At 37.5% G+C, this 22,267-nt stretch overlaps 1 protein-coding gene across 1 annotated transcript in view; it reads right to left on the bottom strand.

Moving 5' to 3' along the window:
• Positions 1 to 22,267, bottom strand: part of SPINK5 (serine peptidase inhibitor Kazal type 5) — a 270,877-nt gene that overhangs the window by 104,862 nt on the left and 143,748 nt on the right. The gene's annotated exons all lie outside the window — the stretch shown is intronic.

The raw sequence follows: 22,267 nt of genomic DNA, 5'->3' as shown, positions 1-22,267 counted from the left end.
ATGGTATATTCCCTGGTATGTCCATGGTGCCTGACAAAAATGAGATGCAAGGTGAGCATTTGTTGAATGACGATGAACATTCCCCTCCTTAATGTCATGGAAATGGCCATTAATTTCAACTCTTGATCCTTCTTTTCACTTCAAAATACATCTACAGTTTCAGTCATCCTTTCCTTTTTCCATTTTTGTCTCAGGAGAAGGATGACTACAATTCTCCAAGGTTAATCGTCACCTCTCTTCTGTATTCCAAGGACTCCCACATCTACAACACGTTGCCTTATCAAATTTCCTTATAATATCCTCATTACAACAGGATGTTTTCCTTTAACCCACAAACATGCTTTATTGTTCTATGAGTTACTCCCTCAGTTCTTCCTGGCCTCTTGTCTTCCCAAGGTCCTCGAAAGGGCAGTGTCTACTTACGGCTTCTACTACCTTACCTCTCATTCATTCGTTCAACATTCACCAAATCTAATTTAGCTTACCTCCTACAACTGTACTGAAAATCACTAGCATTAGCTATTTAAAGATAAATTCTTTTCATTTAATCTCATCAAAACTTGACATATAGTTGCACCTCCCTCTGAACTCTCTGCCTTTCATTCCAGTGCCACTACTCTCTTCAACTATACTTCTACCATGCAGAACATTTTTTCTCAGTCTCATTTCCTTATTTTCCTTTCCTTCACTGCCTAGCTCTCAAATCTGGTATGTCTCAAAATTTAATTCCTGACCCATTAAGTTTCAGCTACATGACATTAACTCCAAATCATTATCTCCATTTCTCCCTTCAACCAAACTTCTAATTCTCCATCAGTCATTACTGAACTCACTATTTCTTCCTCACACTCAAGTCTCTTCCTCTTTTGTTCCCTATATTTAGAGTTTCCTCAGCCCCAGATAAAAATGCAGAAGTCATTTTAACATCTTTTTATCCAGGTACATCTAACTGGTCACAACATCTATTGATTGTATTCATAAAATCCCCAATCTATGCCTGCATTTTTAACTTCATTACTAATGCTTGCATGCTGGCTCACTTGCTTTTTATTCATTCAAGATTGGGGCTCCTGGGTGGTTCAGTCACTTAAACATCTGACTCTTGGTTTTGGCTCGGGTCACGACGTCACTGTTCATGGGATCCAGCCCTGTGTCAGGCTTGCACTGATAGCATGGAGCCTGCTTCGGATTCTCTTCCTCATCCCCCTACTCTCTGCCTCTCTCTCATTCTCTCTCTCTGTCTCTCAAAATAAACAAATAAACCTTTTTTTAAAAAAGATATAACTCCTGACTTTGCCTACCTTACCTTCACCTGCAGTCTGTCCTTTTACAGTCAATGACACCACCATTCTCCAATCAATGATACCGCAAACCTAGCATTTGTCTTTCATTTCCTAGTTCTCTCAATGGTCACATGAAATCCATCATCTATTCCTGAAGATCCACCTTCTAACGATCATGAATGAAGGAGAAGAAGGAGAAACCAAGGTTTCTCACCTAACTTTTGAAATATTAAATAGCTGTCCTACTTCACTCTTAACCTGTAGCCCCCTTTCAACTTACCATGTATACACAAATTTTCGAAGTGTTGAAAGTCAGACTGAATTTTAAAAAATTAATCATAATCATAATCATAATATAGACACATTGAATACATGCCAGGCACTGCTGAAGTGCTTTACACATGTTAATTAACTTCATCTTCAGGACACCCCTATGTGGTCTAAGGCTCAGAGAAGTAAAATAAGTCACTTAAGGCTAAGGACTTAAATGAAATCAGGTCATGTGTCTCCTTTCATAAGCAGCCATCCAACAGATTTCCATTACATTTATAATTTTTTTAATATATTTTTTTGAGAGACAGACAGAGTGCTAGTAGAGGAAGGGCAGAGAGAAAGGGAGACAAAAAGTCCGAAGCAGACTCTAGGCTCTGAGCTGTCATCATAGAGCCCAGATGTGGGGTTCACACCCACTAACTGAGAGATTATGACCTGAGCTGAAGTTGGATGCTTAACCAACTGAGCCAACCAGATGCCCCCGTTACATTTATAATTAAGCACAAATTGTTCACGGTGGCCACCGATGATCTCATTCTTGCCAGCTCTTCATCTCCAATCTATGTCTGTAGCTCTTTTACCTGGAAAGCCCCTCTACCTAATTCTTTCCATAACTTACTTATCTCAACTTTCAAGTTTCAAAGTAAATGACACTGTTTTCCCTGAAAAACTTAAAAGCCTTAAAACAAATAAAGCCCTTTATTTTATTTTTTATTTTTTGGTGAAAGCACAATTTGGATTTTTTTCATGGCACTTATCATATCTGTAACTATTTTGTTAATTTATTACTTGCCTTTTCTTTCTTTTCCATTACGTTATAAATTCTACAAGGTCAGGAACCATGTCTTTTTGTTTAACGCTTTAACTTCAACAAAACACTTGATATAGTCCCTAGGACAAGGGTTAGTCACAGTAATAACTGTTGAATTAGTCATTTGATAATTCACATTTTATTTTATTTTTTAAAATGTTTATTTATTTATTTTGAGAGAGAGAGAAAAAAAGCACAAGCAGAAGATGGGGAGAGAGAGAAAGAGAGAGAGAATCCCAAGCAGGCTCTATGCTAAGCTGAAATCAAGAATCAGAGCCTTGGGGGGCACCTGGGTGGTTCAGTCGGTTGGGTGTCCAACTTCAGCTCAGGTCATGATCTTGCAGTCAGTGAGTTCCAGCCCCATGTCGGACTCTGTGCTGACTGCTCAGAGTCTGGAGCCTGCTTCAGATTCTGTGTCTCCTCTCTCTCTGTTCCTCCCCACTTTGTGCTTTGTCTCTCTGTCTCTCAAAAATAAATAAACATTGGTGCGCCTGGGTGTCTCAGTCGGTTAAGCATCTGACTTCTGCTCAGGTCGTGATCTCATGTGTGTGGTTCATGGTTTTGAGCCCCGCATCGGGCTCTGTGCTGACAGCTAGCTCAGAGCATGGAGTCTGTTTTGGATTCTGTGTTTCCCTCTTTCTCTGACCCTCCCCTGCTCATGCTGTCTCTCTGTCTCTCTCAGAAATAAATAAAACATTAAAAAAATTTTTAAAGAAAAATAAATAAACATTAAAAAAAGAGAATCAGAGCCTTGGGGCACCTGGGTGGCTCAGTTGGTTGAGCACTGGACTTCAGCTCAGGTCATGATCTCACAGTTCATGAGTTCAAGCCCTGCATGGAACTCATCCCTGTCAGCTCAGAGCCCACTTCGGATCCTCAGTCAGTCCCCCTGTCTTTCTGCTCCTCCCCTGCTCATGCTCTCTGTCTCTCAAAAATAAAAATAAACATTAAAAAAAAAGAAGAAAAAATTGGACCCTTAACTGATTGAGCCACCCAGTTGTCTTGATAATTCACATTTTAAAAATCTACATTAGTTTCTACTATGTTCTAAGTGCCTGGGATACAAATATGATCAATGTAGTTTACAAGAACTTGGATTTATATAGAAATAGACAAATAATGCAAAACTATCTGAAAGATGCCATAGAAAGGCATTTGTATGAAGAGAAAAACTCTGTCTTTCTAAGGAAGACAAGGAAAACTTTATGATATTGGAATTAGACCAAAGGTTCTCATACAGTTGCAATTTTGTCTCCCAGGGGGCATTTGGCTATATCTAGAGACATTTTTGATTGTCACACGGGGGAAGAGAGGGGTTGCTAGTGGCATAAAGTAGGTAAACACCAGGGACATCCGGCAATGCACAGGACAGCACTCCCAAAACAAAGGATTATCCAGCTCAAAATTTTAATTGTGTCAAAGTTGAGAAACCCTGAATTAGATCTTAAAAGATTAATGAGGATTTTCTACCAGCTAGATAACCATCATAGCTTTCTGTCTTCCCCAAAACACTCATTCTATACCCAGGTGCCATTAGCTTTCTAAATACAAATCTATTTATATCATGCCTGGTTCATAATGTTTTCTGGTACTAATATTTAAAAATTTATTGATCCATTAGCACGTGCTAGGGTCTTCGCAACAATCTCATGAGGTAGGCTCCCATTTACTGAGAAGGTAACTAAGATTCAGATAAGGTAAGTAAACTACAGGGTCTCCAACTGATGGTTTTCTTTTGCCTCTAGAAAAACATCTTGACCCCTCACTTACTGCACGATCTGATTCCAACCTTCTTTTCCAGCTTTGTTTTTTTATTTATTTATTTTGAGAGGCGTGAGCTGGGGAGCACAAGCAGGAGAGAGAGAGGGAACAAGAACCCCAAGTAGTTCCAGGCACATAGACTAATGGAACAGAATTGAGAACTCAGCTGGACCCAAAGGTATACAGCCAACTAATCTTTGACAAAGCAGGAAAGAGTATCCAATGGAAAAAAGACAGCCTCTTTAACAGATGGTGTTGGGAGAACTGGACAGCAACATGCAGAAGAATGAAACTAGATCAATTTCTCACACCATGCACAAAAATAAACTCAAAATGGATAAAGGACCTGAATGTGAGACAGGTCCTATCAACACANATGGAAAGAGCCTAAGTGTCCATCAACGGACGAATGGACCAAGATGATGTGGTTTGTCTATACAATGGAATACTCCATGGCAATGAAAAACAATGAAATCTGGCCTTGTGTAGCAACATGGATGGACCTTGAGGGTGTTATGCTGAGCAAAATAAGTCAGGCAGAGAAGGACAAATATCATATGTTTGCACGTATAGGAGGATTAGGAGGAACTTAATGGAGGACCATGGTGGAGAAGAAGGGGGAAAATGGTGGGGGAAAGGGAGAGAGGCAAACCATGAGAGACTCTTGAATGCTGGCAAAAACTGAGGACTGATGGATGTGGGGGGGGAGGGTGGATGGGCACGGAGGGGAGCACTTGTGGGGATGAACACTGGGGGTCATATGGAAACCAATTTGACAATAAACTATTTGTAAAAAAAAAAAAAAAAGAACCCCAAGTAGGCTATCAACACAGGGACCAGAAACAGAACTGATGCAGGGCTCAAACTCATGAACCATGAGATCATGACCTGAGCCAAAATCATTCAGTCACTTAACTGACAGCCACCCAGCCACCCCCATAAGTTTTATTTCCCAACAGTCTTCCTAAACACAAAAGTTTAATCACAACTAATTACCAATTACTAATTAGAAATCACAAGTTTCCAAAAACACTTTGGAAAAAATTACTATCCAGAAAAGTTGAAGATATAGGCACCATATGAGCAAGCAATGGAAATCCTAGATGAACATGTTAGAGATACCCTTGTACCTGCACACTAGGAGACATGTACAAATATTAGTTTTTCCAACAAAAAAAGAACAAAAAGAAAAAAGAAATCAATGTGAATATCTGTCAATAAGAGACAGTGGTTTATTCATGCAGTAAAATAGTACTGAATAATTAACGTGATCTATGTAGAACTATACATATCAAAATAGATGAAACCTCACAAATAAAACATTTAGGAAAAATGCAAGTGGCAAGAATATAAACTGTATAATAATATTTATATGCAATTCAAAACATACAAAAATCTAAACAAATTGCTTGGATGTCCTTTAAGGAACAAAGTTATTTATAGATGCATATATAAAAAAGAAAAGGAATGACAAACATTATATTCAGAACAGTGGTTCTCTTTGGAGGGAAGAGAAGGCCATGAGATCTACCAATATATTTGGTAATATGTTACTCCTTAAGATGAACAAAGGCTAAATGGATATTCACTATATTATTCTTTTTATTCTATATAAGCTTCGTCTATGCATATGCTATTGGCATTGCTATTACTATTATTTATATGTAGTAATGTCTAAATTTATAACATGTAACTATTTTTTCATTTATATTTTAGTTCTTGCTATTTCTTTTGCCTGAAATGACCCCTCTCTTCTTCTATCTGGTGGAATCATACTCTTAAAAGTGCTTTGGAAGTTCAGAGGGAGAAGCTTAATTCAAGATGGGTAGCCAAGGAAGGCCATAAAGTCAAAGTGACATTTGAACTAGGTTTTAAATTTTGAGAAAAATAAACACAGTCAAAAGGCCATTCAGAGCAGAGAAAAGAGCTTGAACTAAATCATGATAGACAGCCAGAGGTTCAAGATTCCAGGATTGCTGCAGAGAGGAGTAATGGCAGAAGAGGATGGAATGGAAATTTAGAGAGATAACAAGACATTTCAAATGTCATTCCAATATCCTAACAAGAGAGCCACTGAAGATTTTTACCATTAAAAAGAGAGAGGGGCGCCTGGGTGGCTTAGTTGGTTAAGCATCTGACTTCAGCTCAGGTCATGATCTCACAGTTCCTGGGTTTGAGCCCCTCATCAGGTTCTGTGCTAACAGCTCAGAGCCTGGAGTGTGTTTCAGATTCTGTCTCCCTGTCTCTCTGCCCCTCCCTTGCTTGAATTCTGTCTCTCTCTGTCTCAAAAATAAATAAACATTAAAAAGAGAGAGAGAGGGAGAGATTTTAGGAAAAGAACCATGAAAGTATCTATTCCTGTCTTCTGCTCAATGATCATTGGATTATTTGTTTTTCAGGTGTTGAGTTTGGTAAGTTTTTTTTATATATTTTGAATACTAACCCTTTATTCCATATATCATTTGCAAAAATCTTCTCCCATTCTGTCGATTGCCTTTTAGTTTTGTTTATTGTTTCTTTTGCAGTGTAGAAACTTTTTATCTTGTTCATTTTTGCTTTTATTTCCCTTGCCTTCAGAGATATGTTGAGTAAGAAGTTGCTGTGGCTGAAGTCAGAGAGGTTGTTGCTTGTTTTATCCTCTAGGGTTTTGATGGTTTCCTGTCTCACATTTTGGTCTTTCATCCATTTTGAGTTTATTTTTGTGTATGATGTAACAAAGTGGTCCAGGTTCATTCTTCCACATGTTGCTATCCAGTTCTCCCAGAAGCATTTGCTAAAGAGCAAATGGTTTTTTGCTTTTTTTTTTCCATTGGATACTCTTTCCTGCTTTGTCAAAGATTAGTTGGCCATTTGTGGGTTCAATTCTGGGTTCTCTATTCTATTCCATTGGTCTATGTGTCTGTTTTTGTGCCAATACCATACTGTCTTGATGATGACAGCTTTGTAATACAGGCTAAAATCTGGGATGGTGAAGCCTCCTGCTTTGGTCTTCTTTTTCGGTATTACTTTGGGGACTGAGGTCTTTTGTGGTTCCATACAAATTTTAGGATTGTTTGTTCTAGCTCTGAGAAGAATGCTGGTGCAATTTTGATTGGGACTGCATTGAATGTGTAGATTGCTTTTGGTAGCATGGACATTTTAAGCATATTTCTTCTTTCAATCCATGAGCATGGAATATTTTTCCATTTCTTTGTGTCTTCTTCATTTCTTTCATAAGCTTTCACAGTTTCAGCACACAGATCTTTTACCTCTTTGGTTAGGTTTATTCCTAGGTATTTTATGGTTCTTGGTGCAACTGTAAATGGGAATGATTCCTTGATTTCTCTGTTGCTTCATTATTGGTATATAGAAATGCAACCAATTTCTGTACATTGATTTTATATCCTGTGACTTTGCTGAATTTATGTATTAGTTCTAGCAGTTTTTTGGTAGAGTCTTTTAGGTTTTCCATATAGAGTATCATGTCCTTTGCAAAAAGTGAAAGCTTGACTTCTTTGCCAATTTGGATGCTTTTTATTTCCTTTTGTTGTCTGATTGCTGAGGCTAGGACTTCCAACACTATGTTAAGCAATAGTGGTGAGAGTGGACATCCCTGTCATGTTCCTGATCTTAAAGGGAAACCTCTCATTTTTTCTTCATTGAGGATATTAGCTGTGGACCTTTCAAATAAGGCTTTAATGATGTTAAGGTATGTTCCTTCTATCCTGACTTTCTTGAGGGTTTTTATTTATTTATTTATTTTAATGTTTTTTATTTTTTTCTGAGAGAGAGAGAGACAAAGACAGCGTGAGTAGGGGAGGGTCAGAGAGAGGGAGACACAGAATCCAAAACTGGCTCCAGGCTCTGAGCTAGCGTCAGCACAGAGCCCGACGCAGGTCTCGAACCCACGAACCGTGAGATCATGACCTGAGCCGAAGTCGGTCGCTTAACCGACTGACTCACCCGGGTGCCCCTACAGCATGCTTTCTTAATGAAAACCCTCAAGAGGGGGCGCTTGGGCATGCTTTCTTAATAAAAACCCGCAAGAGGGGTGCCTGGGCATGCTTTCTTAATAAAAACCCTCAAGAGGTACGCCTGGGTGGCTAAATCAGTTAAGCATCCAACTTCGGCTCAGGTCATGATCTCATGGCTCCTGGGTTGAACCCTGCGGAGGGCTCTGTGCTGACAGCTAGCTCAGAGCCTGGAGCTGGTTTGGGATTCTGTGTCTCCTTCTCTCTGACCCTCCCCTGCTCACGCTGTCTCTGTCTCAGAAATAAATAAAAACATTTAAAAATTTTTTTAAAAAAAGAAAGCATGCTGTATTTTGTCAAATGCTTTTCCTGCATCTATTGACAGGATCATATGGTTTTTATCCTTTCTTGTATTGATGTGATGAATCGCATTGATTGTTTTGTGGGTATTGAACCAGACCTGCAGCCCAGGAATGAATCCCACTTGATCATGGTGAATAATTCTTTTAACATATTGTTGAATTTGATTTCCTAGTATCTTGTTGAGAATTTTGCATCCATGTTCATCAGGGATATTGGCCTATAATTCTCCTTTTTAGTGGTGTCTCTGTCTGGTTTGGGAATCAAGGTGATGCTGGCTTCATAGAATGAGTGCAGAAGCTTTCCTTCCATTTCTAATTTTTGGAACAGCTTGAGAAGAGTAAGTATTAACTTGGCTTTAAATGTCTGGTAAAATTCCCCTGGAAAGCCATCTGGCCCAGGACTGTTACTTGTTGGGAGATTTTTGATAACAGACTCAATTTTTTTGCTGGTTATGGGTATGTTCACATTTTCTGTTTCTTACCCATTTGAGTTTTGGTAGTATCTATGAATTTGTCCATTTCTTCTAGGTTGTCCAGTTTGTTGGACCATAATTTCTCATAGATTCTCTAATAACTGCTTGTATTTCTGTGGTGTTGGTTGTAATCTCCCCTCTTTCATTCATGATTTTATCTATTTGGTTCTCTTTTCTTTTTGAGAAGTCTGGCTAGGGGTTTATCAACTTTATTCTTTCAAAAAACTATCTCTTAGATTCATTGATCTATTCTACTGTGTTTTTTTTTAAATTCTATATTATTTCTGTTCTAATCTTTATTATTTCTCTTCTTCTGCTGGCTTTGGGGTTTCTTTGCTGCTTTGCTTCTAGCTCCTTTAGGTGTGAGGTTAAGTTTTCTATTTGGAATTTTTCTTGTTTCTTGATATAGGCCTGGATTGCAAAGTATTTTCCTCTTAACTGCCTTTGCTGTTTCCCAGAGGGTTTGGATATCGTGTTTTCATTTTCATTTGCTTCCATATATTTTTAAATTTCTTCTTTAATTCTCTAGTTGACCTCTTCATTCTTTAGTAGGATGTTCTTTAACCTCCATGCATTTGGAGGCTTTCCAAATTTTTTCTTGTGGGTGACTTAAAGTTTCATAGCGTTGTCATCTGAAAATATGCCTAGTATGATCTCAATCCTTTTATATTTATTGAGGGCTGTTTTGTGACCCAGTATATTATCTATTTTGGAGAATGTCTCACGTGCACTTGAGAAGAATGTTCATTCTGCTGCTTTTGCATGTAAAGTTCTGAATATATTTGTCAAGTCCATCTGGTCCAAAGTATCACTTAAGGCCATTGTTTCTTTATTGATTTTCTGCCTAGATGATGTCCATTGCTGTAAGTGGAGTATTAAAGTCACCTACAATTATGGTATTATTATCACTAAGATTGCTTATGTTTGTGATTAATTGATTTATATATTTGGGTGTTTCAGGTTTGGGGCATAAACATTTATAATTGTTAGCTCTTCTTGATGGATAGACCCCTTAATTATAATATAGTGCCCTTCTTCATCTCTTGTTGCAGTCTTTAGTTTACAATTTAGTTTGTCTGATATAAGTTTGTTAGCCAACTTGACAATAAATTATATTTAAAAAAAGAATCATCAAAGTCAAACAAAAGGATAGAATGGAGAGGAGAGCAGGGGTAACCATCTGGAGGGTGTTGTAAAATATAGAAGGATCTGGGATAACATGAACTGGTTGGAGAAAGAACATACTCATTTACTAATAGCATGAGAAAAGTATGGGAGTTTTTAAAGGAGTTATCTCCAAAACTTAAGTATCATATCCTAAGAAATTAAACAAAATCATCTCCCTTTTGCTAAAGATATTCTATGGAATGAAATCAGTTACATGAATGAATTGCATTAACTCAACAGGATGCCAACTTCACAATTAAATTATATTACTGAAAACTTTTATTTTCTAGAAACAATAAGTACCACTTTCCAAGATGCTTACACAACTTTCTATAAGCTATTACTTAGGTTCATATCAGGTCTCAAGTTGGAAGGGTCAAAGACATGCAATGCTGGACATGGTACTAGAGATTATCTAGTTCAACCCCTTCATTTTACTAACCAGGAGACAGACGCCTGGAGAGGGGAAGTAGTACTTAGTTAAGGTAACAGGACAAGTTATTTCATCCATTCATTAAGGTAAATATTTATTGAACTCCTACCTTGTACTAAGTACTGGGTTGGTATCCCAACCAGAAATAAATTCCAGGTCTCCAGATTCTCAGCTTCAGGCTCTTGTGCCACAACATGTATGGCCAAGCATTTAATAACAAATTGATTCACCAGTGACAAATTTCAATATATAAATTAAAATTTCTATATTTCTGAATTTCTGTAACTGAGGCCCATGGTCCACCATCACTGGAGTCCTGGGCCCTAACCTAGATTTACTAACTGATAATCTCTCTAGAAAGGATTATTAAAACTGCATTTTAACAATTTCCCCAAGTAATTCTCATTAATATGATATTTGAGAAACACAGCTATAAGAGAGTGGACAGGAAAAAGCCAAGATTTAGACTTTTCATTTAATTTAGGAAGCAAACAACTAATACCAATCAGCATACCCCAGAAATAGGAAGGAAACTGATCCTCTAGTCCAGGTTTATGGTATCTCAGAATCTCATCTGCTGCTTAACCATTTATCTACAAAGTATACTTAATAGTTTATAAGCGCTTTCACATAAATCATCTCAAACAAAAATACTAACATATACTGGCACAATTGTCTTCTCTTTCCTATCAGGAGACAATAGCTCAGGAAGGTTAAGTGGCTTTTAGGAGGTCACGTAGCTAAGAGTCCAAAATTCCTCTCACTGTACCACTATGTCCTCATCTGTCGAATAAAGGAATTGTACTTAATGAAACTTAAAATTCTCTGTGATGTATGAAAACTAGGACATGTGTTTGCCAGTGCATATCTATGTGGTTTCATTCACTGTATAGCCAAAGTCCATGTTTCCTTTAAAAAAGGAGAGGATAAATGAAAGCCAAACATCTGTCACCAGACTGAGACCCTGAAACTATCGTAGGGAAGAGTATCATATGATCATCCAATCTCTGGGGCTTCAGGAACTTACTAGCAAGCCTACCCTCTGCCTGTGTATACCCTTTACCCTGCAGATGCTTCCTTACAGGTGTCAGTATGACATCATAGGCCTACTGCAAACATTGCCTGCTATGCTCTTTCTCCTGGAAAGAAACCAAGTCCACATTCCTTCTGTTGATACTAATACCATCTTACATAAGTTTAGCACTTTGTAGTTTTTAAAAGGTCTTCAGAATCTTTTTATCAGACCCCAGCTAGTTCTTGGTTACTATGTTCTTCGCTTGAGGCTTCGGGGCTCCAGATTCAGATCCACCCTAGCCCACTACTCTCAGGGCTCTGCCTGAGGCACTCTTCATATTCTCCTTCACCCTTAGGGGCCTAGGCAGCTAACTTTGCTTCTACTTGGTCTCACTGTCAGCCCCTGTAAGTGTGGGGATTTGCATTGTTTTCTCCCCACCCCCTCGCAGCCCAGAACATTAGGTAGAACATTAGGTAGAACACATCTGCTCTGGAACACAGAGACAGAGTTCTCTGATGCTTTCACTTGACGATGCCCAAGTAATGTCCTCTCCACTTCCCACCATAATGCTTAGCTTTCTCCATAAGAAACCACTCCCCCTAAATTTAATATTAAACTATCTTAATGCTAACAGCAATATAATTACTGTGTCTAGGAGATTGCTAAGTGCCTTATACATGTATCTCATAAAAGTACTGTAGGAACAATATTATTACTTTCATTTTATAGATATGTAAACTGGGGCCACAAAGACTAAATACTCACTCAAGTTACAGAGCTAGTAAGTGAAAACTTTGAAATCAGGTCTGTGAAACTTTAAGCGGTATGGTCTTAACCAGATAGCTAGACATTCTACCTTAACCACTACCTGCCTCTCACCATACCCTTCTTAGAAATATTGAACTGTGTTGGCTGGATGAAATTCCTAAATGCATCATCTGCAGCTGAGTCCCTGCCTGCTATGGTCCCACTTAAGTGGGTGGATGAAGTTCCAAGTTCCAGACTACCCCAGTTATTAAATCCCACTGAAGTTAACCAGCCTATGCTTGCAGTTATATGACATGTCATCTATCTGATCTTCCCAGAAGCTCTGTGAAATTGACACCATATAGATCATAAATCCCACTCTCGAGTTGAGGATGGCTGAGGCACAGATAATTGACTAGTCTGGGTTTAATATAGCTAGCAAGCGGCAAAACCATGAAACTCAGGTTTCAAACACTAAAGCACTCTACATTTAAGTTCCCCTCAAATGCATTTACGTTAGGCAAGGAATACAAAAAATTAAGCATGCTGAGTCTGATGTATCACAATGTTGAAGTGCACAGAAATTCAGTTCCATATGAGTGCTTGGGGCTAAGATGTTATCAGCCTCTTCACCCTTACTCATCACCTCTTTGTACTGTGTTGGCCCATATAGTAGAGCAATAATCAAATCAGTGTATGATGTAGCCACATTCAGTGATCCACAGTGTATGATCCAGTAGATTTGAATAAAATTATGTAATTAATGGAAAGAGAGGAACAAGGAAGTAATAATGACATAAGATCCAGGGTAAATCTGGACAGGAATCAGGAAAGAAAAGATTTTGTTAAGGGTACTGAAAATTTACTGTGGTAAAATAAATTTTTCTCATAGGGTACCCTGGGTTTCCTCAGCCAGTTTTGGCTAAGCCATCTCAATATCTGACATTTCCATAGAGAAGCACGATCAATCACCACCACTGAAACAAGACTCAGTGACTATGGAGGCTTCTAGCCAACTCTTCCTATTTTTTACTGGAAAATCAAAAAAAGAAAAAAAAAAAACCACTCCAGAAGTCACTCATTCTGTGCTCTTGCTTAAAGACACAATCACTTGAGAGTGATATAGAATCTTTGAGTAGGAAGGACCTCAAGGATCATCTCTTATAACTCCCTCACGTTATAGATGATGCAGTTGACACAAAGAAAGAATAAATGACTTGCCCAAGTTTACACTGTGAGTTACTGTCAATGCTGGGCATCAGCACCCAATGTAATGTTCTTTCCTATTGAGAGCTAAGCAATTGAAGGGTTACTTCTTATGATTTTATATTTTATTTTATTAGCATGGGATAATTTCTGATTATTTATGAGCTAGAAAAAATGAAAGCAAGATACTAGATTGAATACTGTGTTTTCAGTCTTGTGAACGTTTGTTTGATAAGGGGGATGGTGAAAAATGGATATATCCCATTGCATACAGTAACTGTATTTCTATTTTCTTTGAGGTATACAGTGATAAAGTGACCAACTAATTAATCAAATGCAGAATTAATCTTTAAATTCAAATTGAGTTAGACTATATTACCTTAAGCTCCTGAAAACATTTGAAACTCCATCATCCTGGACAGAGAGTAGAATGAGCCTTGGACTCTGAGTCCAGAGATATCAGCTGAAATTTCAATGTAAACCTGACCAGCTCTGCAACTTGAGATAAATCATTTAATCTTTCTGAGCTTCATTTTCTTTATTCATATGAAATATTAATAATCCCTGGCTAAGACTCAGGTGTACAAGGAAAATATGAGATCATGCATTTAGCAATAGTTTATATTGTATATTATTAGTATTACTAATATTAGTCTATAGTAAGTATGTATGTGCATGTATATATGTATGCATGTAGGTCTGGATAGATGGATTCATAGACACTTCTGCTTTAGCTCCCTGTGCCCAGTTTGGCTCAGCTGTGCTGTCTCATAATGGCAACATGTCTCTAGGATGTACCATAGCTGCCCTAATTTGACTTCCTATGACCCATGATCCCCTTCCCCTTCCTCCTGCGTGCATCTGTCATGGTTCACATACGTGACATTCATGACATCATACTTTCCGAGCCTGTAGATGGTATTGTTCTGTTTCTCAGTATTCTATTTTGTGATGTCAGCTTCAAGTTACATTTTAAAAAGAACCAATCAATTCCTCTATTTTATTTTTCTCAGATCTCCCAGCATTTTTTGTAGAAAATACATTTGCAACTTTGCCTTATGAAATTTAAGTACCAATCCTAGATATAAAGCCTGTAAATTGGGAGTCTTTGACCTGAGGATGTGGTCATTTTATTGAGTTTTTAATTTATAGATGGGGTGGGAATAATCAGCTATAATCCTCTGGGTGTATACCATGTCTAACATAAGCTAGGATTTCAGGATCTGATGAACTGACATTTTAATGCTGAAGTATCACCATCAAAAATAAATGAAAAACTGGCAAACTTTAAAAAGGGAAATGTTTTTCAAACTGCTACGTGAAAAGCAGTGACCAAGAATCAATTTAGAGATGGGTGGGAATGGGGGGAGATGGGGAGGCATAACAAATGAATAAGTTAGCTTTAGCAATAATATAACAAAAATCACCTCTTCCATGTAGAATGTGTTTTGTATTTTCAATGACCTTTTATTTGTTGTGTTTCATTTATCCTCACAGAACACTGCTAGGAAGACAAGGCAATGATGTATTTTTCTCATTTTACAAACAAGTATCTTGGCAAGTATCTTTGCCTGAGATTTCCTGTTTAGGGAATGGAGAAGTCCAGACTACTAGTTGAGGACTTGCTCTGAGACATAAATTTTACTCCCTAGGAGTGAATTTCCTTTATTTTGTTACTCTTCGATGTTCTCAGAGCACCTTATTTATAAATTATCAAATCATCCTTAGGATTCCATGAATTAGAAATTGTAGCTTCATGTTCTTGGTCTACCAACAATACCTAATGTGCATGCGGACCCCTTAGCAGTTGCAAAACCTGAGGAACTCCGTATCACCACGGAAACTGGATCCTCTTCTCTGGAAACCACTACTTTTACATGGTTTGCAAAGTGGCCTGTGTGAAAAGAGCCTGTCTCAATGAGAAGATCTTAATCAGAAAGGGCGTGATTACTTGGCAGAACAGGAAGTCTAGAGGTGGAGCAGGCTTCAGGACTGGGTGACTCGGCATCATGGCTTGCATCTTCCTCATGCAGGGGTCCAATTGGCTGCAGCAGCTCCAGGCATGGAGCCAGAAGACAAAAAGACCATTTCCTCTTAAGGGATCTGTTAGTAGAGAGGAACCTTTTCCAGAAGCCCAGCACAGATGTCACCAGCCGATATTATGTTCAGGTAATTTCTGCAGCTAAGCACTGGCAAAAGGAACAGTATTTCCCTTTTGTCAGCGAGGCCCAGCCTGGAAGTGTGCGGAAGGTCAGCTTTCTAGAGGCACAAGGCTATATGTGGCCATGAACAATGAACAAAATCAGCCTTCTGTTAGGCGGAGGGTAGAATACATGCTGAGTATGGAAACAGCAATGGTCACCTGGGGCCAACACATGACTATACCTCTAGTGAGGGAATAGGACCCACAATAATTCTTCAGAGGAAGTCCTAAAGTTAAATGATAGCATTTGCTTTATTAGTTTCTTTGAAATTGAAGGCAACACCTGAGATTTTAGAGTGACAATACAATTAGTACATTTCCATGGTCTATTAACTTGAATGACAGAAAATGATCATTTGTAAAGGATGCAAAAATCAAAATAACAGTGTATTATTTTTAGTAATTCATTTACAAAGCTCATTAATCAATTGAACAGTCACTGAGCAAGTACTACATGCTGGATAGTAGTTTAGACAGTGCGTATACTAGCATAAATTCACTGAAGTATGTGTGTTGTGGGTAGAGGGACAGAGAGAGACATGTAAATTATTATATGCAATGCCTTTTTTTCTCTCTTATACAAAGTAGAATGGAAGGATGGTCCAACATATTAGATCAGGGCTAATGAATGCCTATATACGTATAGAATGAGCTATCATAAATAGGTATAATAAATAAATATATTAGCAGTAGCAGATTGGAGACTCTTCATTGGTCACTCTGTTACATAAAAGTGGTTTCAACACTCTAAGCATTATAGATGTTATATTCCAGCAGAAAAATGGAATTGCAGGAATACATACGTGGTTACTTTCTGAAGGGCAGTCTAATAAGACCTGACAGCTAACTTACTACAAGCTATGTTTGCTGAATATTTAAGAGATAATTCCCTATCCAGAATAAAAATGGATCATTAAATACGGAACCCAAAGCTTAGTTAAAAATGAATAATAATAAATATGATCCCTTGTTTTAAGCACTTAGCCATGTTACAAATACAATCTTATTAAATAACTGGAAAGCCCTTGAGGTAGGTGGTATTATTATTACTATTATTATCATAATGATTTTACAGATGAGGAAACTGAAACTAAGAGGAGGTTAAGCAATTTGCCCCAGGCATATAAGTAATAACAGATGAAAAGAATTGGGCCCAGACTCTTTTGTCTTCAAAGCCAGTACTTTTAATGATTCAACCACTGTTTTTCAAATTGTGGTCCATGATGTGTTTACAACAAAATCACCTGGGATGCTAATTAAAAATGCAAACTCTTCAGCTCCATCCAGGCCCACTGAATCTGCATACATCTGATGGAGCAAAGAATTGAGCATTTCACTGCCTTCCTTCCTTCCTTCTTTCCTTCCTTCCCTCCTTCCTTTGTTTTCTACTGCCTATTAACACATTGATAAGCTACTCTGCCTTCTGATATCTAAGACATCATTATGGGGGAAGGGTGAAAATCTTACTAATAAGTGCACATGAACAAAGACCTTCTGGAAGTTATTTCATCTAGAAGCCTTCACTGTATAGACAGGAAAACCCGCTGACTAGAAAGCGTAAGGTCTAAGATTTATGTAACAATCCCAAAATCATACTATGGGTGGGAGTGCCTGCTGATACCTGAGAATTCTGGAGCTTTCCCCCTCCTTCTTGACTCTAATTTACTCTATGACTTTGAAGAGGTCACTTTTTATCTCTATGCATCAGTCACTTTACTGTTAGCTTCTGGTGAGCTGACCTATCCTTCCCAAGGACTATCCCAGGACCCACTCAGAAAGGGCATTCTCCCAGACCCTGCAGCTCAGCCAAGAGCTCCAGGATTTCTAGTTCCAAGCAAAGAAATGTTCATCAAGACAAGGGAATATAATACCACTTTTTATTTCTCTTTTTCACTGTCCTTGAAAACACTTTTTTTTTTTAACCATTTCCCACCATTCCTAAATTCTTTCAGGAGGAAAACTGAATATAAATTGAATATAACATGTAAATAAATGTCCTTCCTAATTTATTTTAGGTGGTTGCAAAAAGTAGCAAGTTCAATAAAGTTTCCCCAGATTATTTAAAGTCACAGAATAGAAGGAATCTTGAAATATTTATTTTAATTCTCTTTGATGTTTACAGGTGATAAAGCCAAATAATAAACGGCAGAGGCACGACCCAGTAAAATACTCTTATGTTACTCCACAGCATCTGATAAATGCTTATGTCTCCTAGTCTCTGCTTCCTTAAAACAGTTCTAGATTNGATGTGGGGGGGAGGGGGGATGGGCATGGCGGAGGACACTTGTGGGGATGAGCACTGAGTGTTATGTGGAAACTAATTTGACAATAAACTGTAAAAAAAAAAAAAGAAATACTTAAAACTGGAAAAAAAAAACAGTTCTAGTGTTGGGGCTGTCTAGTGTCAGTTAATGGTCTGACTCTTGATTTCTCCTTAGGTCATGATCTCATGGTTTATGGGTTCGAGCCCCACTTTGGGCTTTGCACTGTTAGTGCAGATTTTCCCTCTCTCTCTCTCTATCCCTCCCCTACTCAATCACATGCACACACACTCTCTCTGTCTCAAAATAAAATAAATAATCTTGGGGGAAAAAAAAACAGTGCTAGTGTTGCTATAGCTGTTGCCTGTTTTCTATTGGCCCATGGCCCTGTGGCAGTGACTTTTGGCCCATGGCCCTGTGGCAGAGTACGGAAGTGGTTCTCAAAGTTTGGGAGCTTCTTATCCTTGTAGCCAACAAGAAGATTTAGTTGATTTTAGGTAATGTTGAATCACAGTTTTCCATTGAAAAACAATTCCATTAACAATTTTTTAAAAATATTTTTACCTATTTCAAAGAGAAAGTCTCCAGATGGTGTTACTATAACTTTAGAATCTCTGTGACTTGATAATCTGTTCTTTAAAAATTGAGAGTACGCAATTTTATTTTGTTTTATTCTACTTCTATTCTTAGGATTGCCTTCTCTTTATGCCTACTAAGATTAGCTTTCCAAATATGATGGTGACACGAATTTTTATTTTAAAATCAATCAATAAAAAGAAAAATATGAAGCAAATAATAGTATAGGTGATATGATAAAAATTCATGAAAATGGTATGAGAATAATTAGGGTACAGGAGACATGGATAAAATGGTTCGAAACACAGACTTTGGAGCCAAACGCACTTGGGTTTACCACCCAATTTCTAGATGCATAAGATTTGTAGCAGCCTATATAGTCTTTCAGTAATTTACTTAACCATTGGCAAAATGGGAATATTAGTACTGCCTACTCACAGTTTGTTATGAGGATCAATGTCAAGCTCTTACCACAGTGCTTAGCATAAAATGAGGTCAACATGTGCTAACTGCTATCTTATCAACAGTGGCAGCACCAACATTGCCTTGGCAAGGTATGTTGATTTATTTCATCTCCTAAGATCACAGTTCATAAAATCTAGGGATTATAAAAAATATCTCTAAAGTTTATCTAATCCAGCCTTTCCCAGATCCTACCACTCCACACTTAAATTTTCTCTAAGGGAGTTTTTCAGCTTTATGGTTTAAAATTTTATGGTTTATGACATTTAATAATGATTTAAAATATTTTTTTCCAAAGAAGATATCCAGATGGCTAATAGACACATGGAAAAATGCTCATCATCAGGGAAATAAAAATGAGATACCACCTCACCCCAGTCAGAATGGCTAAAATTAACACCTCAGGCAACAACAGATGTTGCTGAGGATGTGGGGAAAGAGGAACACTTGTGCACAGCTGGTAGGAATGCAAACTGGTGTAGCCACTCTGGAAAACAGTATGAAGGTTCCTCAAAACATTAAACATAGAACTACCTGACGACTCAGGGATTGCACTACTAGGTATTTATCCAAAGGATACAAGGGTGCTGATTCGAAGGAGCACATCCACCCCAATGTTTATAGCACCACTATCGACAAAGTATGGAGAGAGCCCAAATGTCCATCAATTGATGAATGGATAAAGAAGATGTGGTGTATATATACAATGGATTATTATTCGGTGATCAAAAAGAATGAAATCTTGCCATTTGCAACAATGTGAATAGAACTAGAGTGTATTGTGCTAAGCTAAATCAGAGAAAGACAAATAAATGTGACTTCACTTATATGTGGGATTTAAGGAACAAAACATAAGGGAAGGGAAGCAAAAATAATATAAAAACAGAGGGAAACAAACCATAAGAGATTCTTAAATAGAGAGAACAAACAGAGTTGCTGGAGGGGTGTTGGGTAGGGGGGATGGGCTAAATGGGCAAGGGGCATTAAGGAGGGCACTTGTTGGGATGAGCACTGGGCATTATATGTAAGTGATGAATCACTAAATTCTTTTCCCAAAATCATTATTATACTATATGTTAGCTAACTTGGATTGAAATTTTAAAAAATATAACAAATAAAATATTTTAAAATGTTTTCTCTAATCGGAACCTAAAATTAAGCAAACATTTTAATACAAGTAGTACTCTGACTTCATTGCCAATGGTAATTATAGATACGTATAATATTACTTGAAATATTAACATTCTTTGCCACTTAGAAGTTGTGGTAGTTATTAGAGGGGTTGAACTATTTATTAGCATATTAAAGAAGAACAAATGTATTACTAAATCACACACATGTAATATTTTGGTAACTGCATTTCAGTATAATTGGTTTCCTTGTAATTCTATGCATTTTATTTTATGCATTTCAAGCATTCTGAGAAGAAAACCACAAGCATAACCATAACATCACAGGTGTCCAGAGCACAAACCAAAAGTTTAAGGATCCTTTCTCTATGGCATCGCCAAAAAATATCTTTGCAGTCTGCTTTCATACTTCGAGCTATTCCTTTCTCCAGAGACAATCATTCCATATCTGTCCAGGTGATATGGACATATATGGATAACAAATGGGTAACAAATTCCACTTGGTGATGGCAGAAAGAGAAATCAATGTGCCAAGTAAATTTCCTCAAAACATAAACTAATTCTGCACATATCTTGCAAAGTTATCCAAGAAAAATATTAACTCAAGAGGCAAAATTTCCAATATTTAAAACACTAAATAAGTAGCAGGATTTCATACTGTTTCATGGTGTACATGGTCTACAGGCCACTTTCTTTTTTGTTTTTTCAATCAAAGTATAATTAACATGCAGTGTGGTATTAAGTGTCAGGTCTACTATATAATGATTTAACAAGTCTATACATTACTTAGTTCTCATCAGGATAAGTGTACTCTTAATCGCCTTCAGCTTTTTCACTCATTCCCTGACCCAGATCCTCTCTGGCAGCCACTGGTTTGTTCTCTGCATTTAAGAGTCTGTTTTTTTTTTTTTTTTTAATGTTTCTCTCTTTTATTCCTTGTTCATTTATTTTGTTTCTTGAATTCCATATATAAGTGAAATCATATAGTATTTATATTTGTGTGGCTTATGTCACTTAATATCATACCCTCTAGGGCAATCCATGTTTTTGCAAAAGGGCAAGATCTCATTCTTTTCTATGGCTGAGTAATATTCCATAATCTATTGATGGACACAGGCTGTTTCCATATCTTGGCTACTATAAATAATGCTGTCATAAACATAGGGGTGCATGTATCTTTTCAAATTAGTGTTTTCATTTTTGTTGGGTAAATACCCCATAGGGCAATTACTGACTAATATGGTAACTAATTTCACTTTTGGGGCAACCTCTCTACTGTCTTCCAAGTAGTTGTACCAGTATGCATTCCCAACAACAGTGCATGAGAGTTTCTTTCTCTCCATATCCTCACTAATCTTGTTATTTCTTTTCTTCTTGACTCTAGTCCTTCTGACAGGTGTAAGGTGAGATCTCATTGTGGTTTTGATTTGTATTTCCCTGATGCTGAGCATCTTTTCATGTGTCTCTTGGCCATGTGTGTCTTCTCTGGAGAAATATCTATTTAGGTTCTTTGTACAGGTCACTTTCCTATTTACTAAGTCAGAATTAATATTGCTTTGCTGTCACTCACACATCACTTACCTTGCTAAAAAAATGGGGGGAGGGATGGGGTGCCTCAACTTTCAATTATTTTACCTAAACCATTTTCTCTGCACAAGACAGAGGTTATTAAATCAATCAAATTTTCATCTGTTCTTTTATTTTTCAGAAGATTTTTTGTCTCTTCAGAATTAAGAGGCAGTTTCCTAAAAGATAACATAACAAAAGACCACTAAAGCCAGACTGGTAGTCAAGCCACGTGTAGATCCAAGGCATTCTTGCTTCTAATTTAATGCCCTCAGTAGCACTCAGGGCCAGAGAAGAGGATAATGGGAACAATAGGTAGACAGAGGAAGATAAAGGGATAGGACGAGGAGAGGCAAGGAAGAATGAATTAATAAATTTACATTTAAAAAAGTGTTTCCATAGAATCTCTCTTTACATTCTCCAAACAACAAAAACACAACTTGTGATATTATCAATACTTTTCTTGATAAAAAAAAATACAAGAGAACACAGAAGTTAAGTGATTTGTTCAAATTCATAGAACCAAAAGGAGCACAGTCAAAGTTTGAGCTTTGGAAGGCAGGTAAGAGGCTGGCCTCCTGTCCCCCC

The sequence above is a fragment of the Crocuta crocuta genome, unplaced genomic scaffold, assembly GCF_008692635.1.
Source record: "Crocuta crocuta isolate KB4526 unplaced genomic scaffold, BGI_CrCroc_1.0 scaffold107, whole genome shotgun sequence".
In the NCBI taxonomy this organism is placed as follows: domain Eukaryota; kingdom Metazoa; phylum Chordata; class Mammalia; order Carnivora; family Hyaenidae; genus Crocuta; species Crocuta crocuta.
This window is presented reverse-complemented; position numbering and strand designations above follow the sequence as displayed.